Source organism: Nicotiana tabacum, chromosome 24 (assembly GCF_000715075.1).
Source record: "Nicotiana tabacum cultivar K326 chromosome 24, ASM71507v2, whole genome shotgun sequence".
Taxonomy (NCBI): domain Eukaryota; kingdom Viridiplantae; phylum Streptophyta; class Magnoliopsida; order Solanales; family Solanaceae; genus Nicotiana; species Nicotiana tabacum.
Window position 1 is genome coordinate 30,822,418 of NC_134103.1, and position 10,663 is coordinate 30,833,080.

The window sequence follows — 10,663 nt, forward strand, 5'->3', positions numbered from 1 at the left end:
CGTGGGAGAGGTTCAAGGGAATGCTGGTTAAGTGTCCACATCATAGTATTCCGGATCAGATGTTGGGGCAGAGATTCTACATGGGACTGGCTGACAGCTTAAAGGCCAATGTTGATGCTTCAGCAGGTGGAGCATTTCTGAGTAAAACATTTGCAGAATGCAAGATCCTACTTGATAAGATGGCACAAAACTCATGGATGACAAGAGCATCCACGATCACTCCGGTAGTTCACTCAGTTGCGTTGGACCCAAACAACTCCATAGCTGAGAATGTGGCCACTCTAGTGACACAAATAAGTATCCTCACCAAAAAGATTGATGAATCAGGCTAGAAGCAGCAGGTTCACATAGTTGACACAACTAATGGGAGCTTATGTACACCATGCATTAACCAACCATGTGTTTGCTCGTGGAGTGCGGAAGGTGACAACCAGTAATATCATGAAGACATGAATTATGTAGCCAACTATGGAGGACAGAGGCAAGGTGGTCTGAATTGGGGTCAACATAATCAACAATATAGACCAGCGCAGCAGCAGTACAATAACAACAACAATCCTGGAGCTATGCGACCAATGGGTCAAGTTGCACCTTACCAAAGGCAATAGGGCTACATCCAGCAAAATCAGTAGCTGACTTATCAACAACCTCAACAACAATAGATTATGAGACCAGATGACGGGTTTACTAAACTTGAGGGAATGCTGGACAGCAACAATAGAATGATGCAACAATTGATTGGGTCCACGGGAAAAATGCAACAGAGGGTAGACTCGCATGAATCAGCGATAAAGGGTATTGAGATTCAATTAGGACAGATTTCTATGGCCTTAAACAATCGTCCCCAAGGGACATTACTCGCGAAAGCCGGCCTACTAAAACACTTGTGCCAGTACCCATCGAGATAGATGACTCAACAGGGTTAATAGAGGTGACGGTACAACATGCGCTAGCTGAAACAAGCAAAGAAAAAGAAGTCGCGAAGGAAACTAAGTCAGAGCAAGAGAAGGCAGCAGAAACAATGCCAGAGCAGGTTCAAAATCAAATCACAGGAAAGAAGTGGCCTCCAGCACCCTTCCCCCAAAGATTGGCCAAATATCAAAAAGATGAGCAATATAAGAAATTCTTGGAGATGTTGAAGCAAATTCAGGTAAACATTCCATTGATTGACGCCTTAAAGGAAATGCCTGGTTATGCAAAAATGATGAAGGACTTGATGTCTCGTAAGTTCGACTTTCAAGACTTGGCCATGGTAACACTGACTCAGACATGTAGTGTTGTTGTGACAAGACCCATAGCTGAGAAGTTATCTGATCCAGGGAGTTTCACAATCCCATGCACAATAGACAACTATGCATTTGCTAAGGCACTTTGTGATTTGGGGGCAAGCATAAACTTGATGCCCTTGGCTATCTACAAAAGGTTAGGCATTGGAAGAGCTAGACCCACGTCTATGTTATTACAACTGGCTGACCGAACAGTGAAGAGGCCCTCTGGTATCCTTGATGATGTATTAGTACAGGTGGGGAAGTTTGTTTTCCCAGCAGATTTTGTCATTTTAGACTGCCGGGTTGACGAGGAGATTCCCATAATTTTGGGAAGGCCATTCTTGGCCACTGGGAGAGCCCTAATTGATTGTGAAATTGGAGAGCTAAAAATGAGATTTAACGATGAAGAGATAACATTTAATGTGCAGAAATCTATGCGGTGACCTAGTGAGTTTGCTAACTGCTCTCTGATAGAGGCTGTGGATGTGATCTTGAAGGAGGAAGATGAGACTCTGAATGCAAAAGACCCTCTAGCAGCATGCCTCATGAACTTAGAAGAAATGAATGGTGAAAACCTGGCAGAGTGAGTTTTGGCCCTTGAAGGGCGAGGGTACTGGAAAAGAGAGCTCGAATTCGAGCCCTTGCACTTAGAAGAAAGAAAAATACCTCCAGCTAAGCCGTCAATTGAAGAGCCACCACAGTTGGAACTAAAACCGTTACCGTCTCACCTCAGGTACGCTTTCTTGGGACCTAAATACACTTTACCTATTATTATCTCATCTAGTTTGTTAGATGTGCAGGCAAAACAACTTTTGTAGGTATTAATGGAATGCAAGACTGCAATTGGATGGACCATTGCAGATATTAGGGGGATCAGCCCGAAATTTTGTATGCATAAGATTCTACTGGAAGATGGGCACAAACCTTCCAGAGAACATCAAAGAAGGCTAAACCCCAACATGAAAGAAGTGGTGAAGAAAGAAGTAATCAAGTGGTTAGATGCGGGAATCATCTTCCCAATCTCTGACAGTAATTGGGTTAGCCCAGTTCAGTGTGTGCCAAAGAAAGGTGGAATGACTATAGTGCCCAATGAGAATAATGAGTTGATATCAACTCGTACAGTTACGGGTTGGCAAATTTGTATGGATTATAGAAAACTGAACACAGCCACCCGGAAAGACCATTTTCCTTTACCATTCATTGACCAAATGTTGGATAGACTGGCAGGGAGGTCTCACTTCTGCTTTTTGGATGGGTATTCGGGGTACAATCAGATTTCCATAGCCCCTGAGGATAGAGAGAAGACATCATTCACTTGTCTGTATGGCATCTTTGCCTTTCGGAGAATGCCGTTTGGCTTATGCAATGCACCAGCCACCTTTCAGAGGTGTATATTAGCCATTTTCACTGATATGGTTGAAGATATTATGGAAGTCTTTATGGATGATTTCTCTGTGGTGGGGGATTCGTTCGAAGACTGCCTGCACAATTTAAGAAGAGTGTTAAAAAGGTGTGTGGAGACAAATTTAGTGCTAAACTGGGAGAAGTGCCATTTTATGGTATAAGAAGGCATAGTGCTGGGGCATCGAGTGTCCAGTAAGGGCATTGAAGTTGACCATGATAAGGCTGAGGTGATTGAGAAGTTGCCACCGCCCACTTCAGTTAAGGCAGTAAGAAGTTTCCTTGGACACGCCGGGTTCTACAGGCGATTTATAAAGGATTTCTCTAAAATTGCTAACCCCTTATGTAAACTCCTTGAAAAGGACCATTCTTTTGTGTTTTTTGATGAATGCAGGTTAGCATTTGAGGAGCTGAAAAGGAGACTGGTGATTGCACCAATCATCGTTGCACCCAACTGGGAGCAACCATTTGAGCTCATGTGTGATGCGAGTGACTATGCTATAGGAGCAGTCCTGGGGCAGCGGAAGGACAAACTGGTGCACCCAATTTACTATGCAAGCAGAACGTTAAGCGGTGCACAACTCAATTATACCGTGATTGAGAAAGAGATATTGGCTGTGGTGTTTGCATTCGACAAATTCAGGTCTTATTTGATTGGTTTAAAAGTGATTGTTTATACTGACCATGCAGCACTTGGGTACCGGATAGCAAAGAAGGAGTCAAAGCCATGCTTGATCCGTTGGGTTCTTTTGCTACAAGAATTTGATTTGGAGATCCGCGATAGAAAAGGGGCAGAGAACCAAGTGGCAGACCACCTTTCAAGGTTGGAGGGAGCTGAAAAGAAAGTTGAGCTAGAAGATATAACTGAGATATTCCCAGATGAACAATTGCTAGCAGTGACATTGGAGGAAGCGCCATGGTATGCAGACATTACAAACTACCTGGCAAGCGGTATTGTCCCCTATGATCTTTCTTCTGTTCAAAAGAAAAAGTTCTTTCGTGATTGTCACATGTATTATTGGGATGAGCCTTACCTGTTCAGGATTTGTGTTGATAACATGATCCGGAGATGTATCCCCGAGATAGACCAATCTTTTATTTTGTAGGCTTGTCATGCATCACCATATGGTGGCCACTTCGGAGGAGTAAGGACCGCTGCCAAAGTGCTGGAATCGGGCTTCTATTGGCCGACAGTATTCAAAGATGCACACTTATAGGTGAAAGGTTGTGACTAATGCCAACGAACTGGGAATATTTCCCGCCTACATGAGATGCCTATGAACCCAATTCAAGAGGTAGAAGTGTTTGACATGTGGGGAATCGATTTCATGGGGCCTTTCGTCAGCTCATATAGCAACAAATACATACTCGTAACTGTGGACTACGTGTCGAAATGGGTAGAGGCTGCAGCGCTCCCAACAAATGATGCTAAGGGAGTAATTGGCTTTTTGAGAAAGAATATATTCACCCGATTTGGCACTCCAAGGGCGATAATCAGTGACGGAGGCACTCACTTCTGTAATCGAGCCTTCGCAAAGCTGTTAGAAAAGTATGGTGCACGTCACAAAGTTGCCACCCCATATCATCCACAAACGAGTGGGCAAGTAGAAGTGTCGAACAGAGAGATAAAGAGTGTTTTGACAAAGACTGTGAATGCTACAAGAACGGATTGGGAAAGAAAGTTAGATGATGCACTCTGGGCCTATCGTACCGCTTTCAAAACTCCGATTGGTATGACGCCATATAAATTGGTATTTGGGAAGGCATGTCACCTACCAGTGGAGTTGGAGCATAGAGCTTTATGGGCACTGCAACAGTTGAATCTTGATATAGAAGCTGCTGGCACAAGTAGAGTCATAGAGCTGCACGAGCTTGATGAATTTCGTTACCACGCTTTTGAGAGCACAAGATTATACAAGGAGAGAATGAAAATAATGCACGATAAAAATATTCTTGAGCGGAGTTTTAAACCCGGAGATAAGGTATTTCTATACAACTCGAGGTTGAGGTTATTCCCGGGTAAGTTAAAGTCACGATGGTCGGGACCATTTAGTGTGGTGGAGCTTCACCCCATCGGAGCCATAGAGATTGCTGCATCAAATGACTCTCGCACGTTTAGAGTCAATGGGCACAGATTAAAACATTATTTGGGCATGGAAGATGCGAAGGTAGTGTTGGTGACTCATTTGCTCGAGCCACAAAGGTTAAACGAGCCTTAAGTGCAATTACCTGCGTCGTGCCACGACGTTAAATCAGGTGCTTGTTGGGAGGCAACCCAATTCGTAGTTGATTTTTAGTGTAGTTGGAATTTTTCCTTTTTTTGTTTTGTTTTTAGGTACTAACAAGTTTGCAGGCGAGTTGGGAAAGTCGAACAGGGTTTCAGCATCACCTGACATACACCAGGAGCTGGGGCTGGCGACGCCTGGCTAACGCCAGGGTTTGCTTGGCCTTAGGCTGGCGACGCCGGGCTAATGCCAGGTACTGGGCCAAAAGACGCCAGGTAAGTTATTTCTGCCCAGTTTAAGTTATTTTAGTCGAACCTCCTCACATTACACGCCCTAAACACTAAACACAATACAAACAACCCTAACTTCACTTAAACCAAAAACACATCAAGCTTTAGAAAAGAAATTCACAAGCATACCCATCTTCTCATCTCCGTTGCTCTCAATCAAACACACTACATGAATTGCCCTCACCCACAAACACTCAACAGTCATTGCCATAGTGGTCTCCCCCATCATCATTGAAGTCAAGTTTAGTCTTGCTATTCTTTCACACTAATTAGAAATTCTCAGGCAGATTCCTCCTCTCAAAAGCTTCAAAGGTATGATTTAATATCTTTCCTTTGTAATTTCGAAAGAGGTACAGGTATACAATTACACACAAAAATTGGTGGTTGTTCTTCATTGTGGTATTGAGTTTGTGTGCCCCAACCCCATGAAACCCCATAGGAATGGTGCTGCGATTATGAAAATATGTGGTAGTATGGAACCCCCAAGCCGATTTGGGAGGATGAGGCAATCCCTCATGTCCATAAGAAATCCCATGGCACTAATGCATGTTAAGTGTTTGATATAATGCCTCAATGGCATTCCTTCTCCCCATTGGAGCTCGAGTCTCCGGGATTAATAGACTAGTGTTATGAAGTCATACACCACGATAAAATCTTAAGTGTGGGGTGGCTCGCGGGTAGCCCATGTATTGTTCTTTGATTCTAATATTAAGAAAAGACGAGGTGAAGTCTCAGTAACCTCGGAAAGTCGGAAAAATTATGTGTGTAGTGTGTAATGCAGTTTTATCTGGCTACTGCTTATTTGTGTAAGAATAACGACGCTTCCCAGAAAAGACACAGGCAAATCCAAGGCTACCTCCACTGCGTCGGCTAAGTAAAGGCGACCTCAGCACCTCCCCCAAAGAAGAGAAAAGGGGGGGAAGCTACCTCCAATCTAAGTAGAGTACAAGCTGTGGCAGCTATAGTAGCTATGCGTCAACAACCACAAGGCCAATGGGAGTTTGGCATCAACAGCATACCACCGCATACTAAGGATTCGTACAGGCGTTGTAGGCCTAAACATGTACACCCAGAAGGAGTTATTAATGAACGCAGCTTGAAAGTGAAGTATCAGGCAATTTGGAGGGGCATTCAGGATATGGGGTTGAGTTATGTATTCAAGAACACAGGGAACATTAATCTCAACTTAGTCCGAGAATTCTATGCAGGGTTTGATCCGTAGAGTACTGAACAGTTGGTGCCGATTCGTGGACGATTGATAGATTTTTCACCCACGACCATATGTAACTTTTTAGGTGCTCCAGATATTCATGTGGAGCCATTGGACCACTTCATTCGCCGGCCTACATACAGAGAGTTAATACAGATGCTTTGTGGTGCCGATTCTACGGCAGCATTGGTCCGGGATAAGATAACTAATCGGCACAAGAGGTTTCCCAAGAAAAAGATGAGGGCGGAGGCTCAAGTATGGCTTAAACTGATAAATGCACGGCTCCTGCCATGAAATCATGACATACTCATTAGTCTGAGAGGACATGTGTACTCTACTTCCTCATGATGGGTCAAAGGGTAAATGTGGGTCATCTGATCTGCTACCAGATGTCTATAGTCAGATCGAGTAAAAAGATCGATCGAATGCCATTTGCCAATTTTCTAACTCAGTACTTAAGACACGAGGAGGTTGAGGGGGAGCCAGAGTTTTACCACACCATCGATCAGCCCTTACGACAAACGGACATCACTAGCCTCCGGCTGAAAGAAGAGACTGCCATGACATCGTTGACAAGTACCGAGCGCAATGCTCGGGATGATAGTTTTACGGCACATCTCTATGGGATGATGGATTTGAAGCTAAGGATAGGAGGTAGACAGGCCACATCTGAGGAGAGGATTGAATTGGAGCACCGGTACCCGCTCAATGCTCATGCCCAGCAGCTGGTTGGGTTAGGAGATGGATACAGACTCCCCAATGATGAGGATATCAACATACCGGAGCAGTCTGAAGCTGAGCCAGAGCAGTCAGATGGTGAGGAAGATGATGATGAGGAGGAGGACGACGAACATGATGAGGAGTGGAGAGCGTCAGAGGATGAAGACGTTGCTTGATCAGGGAGTTTCTTTACACCCTACTCATTTTTCGTGTTTTGTCATTTTGTGCATGCACTGAGGACAATGCATGATCTAAGTGTGGGGTGGGGACTTGTACATGGTTAATTTTAGTCATTTAGTTATTTAGTGTTAATTATTTTAGTGTGTGTTTTATTAGTTTAGTAATTGATTTGGCTATGTGTTTTAGTTATTTAGTGCCGTTAAAAGAGAAAAAAAAAAGAAAAAAAAAAGAAAAAAAAAGTTGGACTCATCCCCACGATGGATCTCCCAGACAGTTTTCTTGAGGGAAGTAAGTCAAAAGAAAATACCAAAAAGATTTTTTATGTGCAGGTAGTGTAGTAATTCCCCCTTGGTTTTTCTTTGGGCCGCGGTTTTTTTCCAGGGGCTTTTAGTTGAACCGGACATAGTTAGTTTTAATTTTTAGGAGTAGGAACCACGAAGCTATGCATTTAATTGTAGCAATATCTCTTAGCTTTGCTATTCCTTGAGAATAGTTAGTACTATGGTTGTGACGCTTAGGCTCGGTTTTTGACTCTCGCATAAGTACCTTAAATCGTAGATTCCTAATTTTGCTTAACTGCTTTGACTGGAGTGTCGCAATGAAATCAATCCTGAGTGAGTTATGTGCCATGTGTGTGTGAGTTTTGTATGCATTCTTTGCATTGCATTTGATGTCTAGAACTTGCCATGTGTGTATGCAAAGCCAAATAGTAGTCTTGTTCAGTCTGAGAAGTGATATAGGTGTTTCTTTGTTAAGCCAGATATATATAGTTTACCCACCTAAAAGTTATGTAACGTAGTTAACTCCTTTGAGCCTGTAATCCTATTTCTTTAGCAACCACACTACAAGCATTACCCAATTGTTTGAATTAACTATCTATTTGAACCTTTTTACCTTTAATGAGCACTTGAATTGTTATGAACTTTGTAAAAGTTAAAGTGTGGGGTGGTTGGTTTGGTTTTTGAGTGGAACTAATGAAATAAGGAGAAAGGTGAATTGTTTTGAAAAAGTAAGAGCCGCTTGAATTGAAAAAGAAAAAAAAATATTTGTATTGCTAGGAAAAAGAATATTCTTTGATAAGTGGCGACTCTTATTGTAATTATGCTTAAAGAAATATGGGGTAATATAAATTAAAGTGAAGGTGGAATGTTTGGTTTGGCATAAGTATGGGATGTGTGTTAAAGTATATGTATTAAAGTGCTTAAGGGAGGTGTAGTCACTCATATCCAAATGTATCCTACCCGACCCGCAACCTACATTACAATCAATGAAAGTCCTATTTGATCTTAGATTGAATGAACTCGATTAGTATAGTATTACACTACGGGCAAGCCTATGGTGCATCATTTGTGGCATATGAATGTTATTTCTGAGAGCGAGTGAATTTTGTCTATCTTGAGTTCCTATGTTCTTAAAATTCATTGTGTGTGGAACAAAGCTCTTTGATTGGTGAGGGCACATGATTCATAAAGGAAAGGTAATGTTGTTGACATCCATGTCAGAGTAAGTAAGTGAATTGTGAATAAGGCATGGTATTTGTGAGTCAAATCTTGAGGCAAGGATGTCACACATGTGTGCTTAAACTATTTTAAAAATTCTTCGTGTAATGAGTTAGGAGAATTGCTTAAAAAGGTTGTATCTATAAGTGTAGTTTGATTGCTCGAGGACGAGCAATGTTTAAGTATGGGGTATTGATGTTTGGCTATAATTCCATACTTTCGTGCATTATGTGCCTTGCATTTTACATGCTTTAATGATAAATTACACTTTATTTGTGCATAATGGAGTCTATTTTATGTGTAGGTGAATTGAAGATGAAAGTAGAGCAAAAGGGATGCTTAAATGTTGAAAGTGTGCTCGAGAACAGTGAAAAAGAGAGACTTGGCGAGGCCAGCCAAAGGCCAGGCTGGACCAGGCTTTAGCCTAGCGAGGCCAGCCAAATTCCAGGCGTTAAGCTGGTGACGCCAGGCCTGAGGCCAAGTCCAATCCGATTTTTGAAGACTTAATTCGTTCCGGGTTTGACTAGGACTCGGCCCACATGTTTAGGGTTTCTTCTACACATATAAATAGGCCTAAAAATACCACTTGGAGGACGTTTGGAGCAGCTAGAGGCAAGAATAGCTGGGGGAATCACCCATTGGGAGTTAGAATCATCATTTCTACATCTTTTCATCATTACTCTGTATTTTAATTATGCAAAATATTTGGGATATTGTTACTATGATTATGAATAACTAATTTTTTATCTAGGGTTTTGATGGAACCTATTGGAGGATGATTTTCTTGTTACGTTAATATAGATTTGCCGTAGTATTTTCTCTATTTGTTCAACTATATTATTCTTGTGGTTGATTGAAGGGCCCTCAATTAGCTGTGCCTATTTAGTATGTATTACTCGGGAGAGAGTGCATATTTAGGTAGTTGTTGAACAATATCACTCCTAAACGTATATGAGGGATCAATACGGAGGTTTAAAAGTGGGATTAAGGATAACGAAATCTTGGTGCGATCTGAGTGAGCTGTACTTAATGCCAGCTAGCGTAATTCGGGAGAATATGTCTAGTAAATTATGGTAATTACTCGGGGTGAGTTACGACACTTAGAGTGCTCATGATCGGTAGAGAAGACTTAGGCAAATTTATAGAAAACGTAGCGGAAAGGATTCCGACAACTGGAAAAATCATAACTCTAGACCTCCTTGATCTTGTTTCCAATCCTTATCCTTGTTAATTGATAGTTTTACTGCTTTCTAGTATTTATTAGTTAATTAGGTAAAAAAATAAACATTATAATCTTTATAATTAGGAAATTGTTTGGACTTGTATTTCTTAGCGATATTGAACAACTGTAGCTAAGCCTTAGTTCTCTGTAGGATTCGACTCCGGACTTGTAAACCGGATTATATTTACAACGACCGCTTAGTCCTTTTTATAAGGCATAGTTGGGCGTGATCATGTACAATATGTTCTTTTGTTGAATTCTTTTTTTGAAAGATTATCTTCCTCATTTCCGTGTGCAGACTTAGAACTTCAGCTCTAAGAATGCTGAATTTCAGCAAATATAAACAAAAACTTCAGCTCCTAGAATGTTGAAGTTCAGCAAATACAAAACAAACTTCAGCCCTAGAATGCTGAAGTTCAGCAATTACAAAACAAACTTCAGCTCCTAGAATGCTGAAGTTCAGCAAATACAAAACAAACTTCAGCCCTAGAATGTTGAAGTTCAGCAATTACAAAACAAACTTCAGCTCCTAGAATGCTGAAGTTCAGCAATTATAAAACAAAAATTTCAGCCAAAACATGCTATAGTTTTACTGAGCTGAAGTTTGTCATTGCACTATGAACCGAAGTTTGTGTGATTGCCTTTGCA